This window comes from Austrofundulus limnaeus, unplaced genomic scaffold, assembly GCF_001266775.1.
Source record: "Austrofundulus limnaeus strain Quisiro unplaced genomic scaffold, Austrofundulus_limnaeus-1.0 Scaffold817, whole genome shotgun sequence".
Classification (NCBI taxonomy): domain Eukaryota; kingdom Metazoa; phylum Chordata; class Actinopteri; order Cyprinodontiformes; family Rivulidae; genus Austrofundulus; species Austrofundulus limnaeus.
In genome coordinates, this window is record NW_013953219.1 from 115,994 (window position 1) to 118,255 (window position 2,262).

Below are 2,262 nucleotides of genomic sequence, written 5' to 3' on the forward strand. Positions count from 1 at the left end.
GTGTGTGTGTGTGTGTGTGTGTGTGTGTGTGTGTGTGTGTGACAGGAAGTAGTGGGTTGGTTTCCAGCGCCAGGCTGACAGCACACTCTGCACCGGAGAGCCGCTCTGATCGCTCCTCTGCGCGCGGACCGAACCGAGCCGAGCCGAACCTCACAGGACCCTGTTGGATCCGTCCCCGGAGGAGGGTGTTCTGGAGGCCCCCACCCCTGTCTCTGCTGGACCCGTCTCTCCGGTAGGACGCCGCCGGCTTCTCGTCGGTTCCGCGGCGCGCAGCCGGGCTGAGAAACAAGCATCTGTTTATTCAGGTCAACAGAATCCGCGCGGATCAGAACCGGGTCTGTGAGAACTGATAGAGCCGGTACCAGCTCATCGCTGCAGTTTTGTGGGGGTTCGGATGGAAATGGGCCATCCGGACCTCTGGGTTTTCATAAAAGATGAACTGATGCGGTTTAAACAGGCGTTTGGTGACTGAGAGGAGTCGATGCTTGTTCAGGATTAAGCCAGGATTAAACCAGGATTAAACCAGGATTAAACCAGGATTAAACCAGGATTTCTGCCTGAAATCCTCTTCAGATGATCAAAATCTGATTTTTAAATTGTCGTTTCTTAGATTTTCTGTCATTTTTCACTGAATTTATTGATTTTTTTTGGTCGATTTGCAAACATTTTACTCCAACATGAGTCCAGAGCTGACTCAGCTGAGCTCCTGGACCTGGATTTATGCTCCTGCATGATCCAAGTGCTCAGGAAACACAAACAAACAAACAAACAAACAATAAATTAATAAATAAACAAATAAATAAATAAAGTGTTGAGCAGCTTTTGGTCACTGATCTCTCCTCTGCTTACATAAGCAGCAGATTTGGACCTGCTGGAAGTTTGTGGGCTGGAGGATGATGATGATGATGATGATGATGATGATGATGATGATGATGATGATGATGGTGTGTAGGTGCAGGATGTGATGATGATGATGATGATGGTAACCATACCTGGAGTCAGGCTGACAGCACTGAGATGGGTTCTGGTCCAAAGTGGAGCCGTCTCTCCACAGAACTGCAGGTTCTGATCCGATCCGGGTGCTGCTGGAACAGATAAGTTTGTCTCTGAAGGGAAGCTGGTGAGTGGACTGGGTGTAAATTATAAATGACCTCGGCTCTTAACTGGCTCTTTTTGTTTATGATGCTCAGGTTTAGCTTTAACTGGCCGCGGTGGTTTCCTGTTCACCTCCCAGTCGATGTCCTCGGTCAGACTTGGTCTTGTTCACCGTGTCTCGTGGAAAGTTCCGCTTTTTCTCGATGAAGTCACGGATCGATTCCCCCAGGTCCTCCTCCGCTTGTTCTGGGATCCCCGAAAAGACGAGGTTGTCCCGCATGTCCAGGATGGACTCCCTCATCCTTTTTTTGCTCTCCGGATAGCCGTGTCATCTCCTCKGTGAGGTCTTTGACCGACTCCCTCAGCTGGTTGTTTTCTTTATCAAGCGAAGTTACCTGTTGTTGGYTAAACTCTACAGACTCCCTCAGATGCTGGGATTCCTTGTGGGAGTCTGCCATCCAAGCTGGTTAGCTTCTGCTCCAGATATCTGTGAAGCTTGTTTTATCTGGAGATGTAGTGTTGTCGGAGCCCTCAGAACGGTTACGTTTCGCTAGCGGGGTGTTAGCCATTGAGCTAGCTGCAGATGTTAGCTATTTTGCCCGTAACGATTCTTTCAAAGCACTGGTCAACAAAAAAACTCCAGACTCTCCAAGGATTCTTCGTCCAGTTTGTTTGTTAAAATGGAAAGGTTAGTAATGCTTAGGACGAATTAACTTTATGTATGGATATTATGTAGTTTTACCTGAGAGAATTATCTTTACCTGTTTTCCACCATTTACTTACGCACAAGTTCTCGCGAGATCTTGCTTGTCAACATAAATATTTAGCTAGCAAGTTAAATATTTAGCTAGCCACCTAAATGTTTAACTTAAATACTTAGCTAGATACCTAAATATTTAGGTTGCAACTTAAATCTTTAGCTAGCAAGTTAAATATTTAAGTTGAATGTTTAGCTAGCCACCTAAATATTTAACTTAAAAACTTAGCTAGATACCTAAATATTTTGGTTGCAAGTTAAATATTTATCTAGCAAGTTAAATATTTAGCTAGCCACCTAAACATTTAACTTAAATACTTAGCTATATACCTAAATATTTAGGATGCAACTTAAATATTTAGCTAGCAAGTTAAATATATAGCTAGCAAGTTAAATCTTTAGCTAGCAAG

General features: G+C 44.5%; 1 protein-coding gene across 1 annotated transcript in view; it reads left to right on the plus strand.

Annotated features, from left to right (window-relative positions):
• Positions 1-22: 22 nt before the first annotated feature.
• The window catches only part of calcrla (calcitonin receptor-like a), a 30,214-nt gene continuing 27,974 nt past the window's right edge, over positions 23-2,262 (plus strand). Inside the window, exon 1 of the mRNA XM_014028834.1 lies at positions 23-232. The gene's annotated coding sequence lies outside the window, so the exon portion shown is untranslated. The remainder of the gene's footprint in view (positions 233-2,262) is intronic.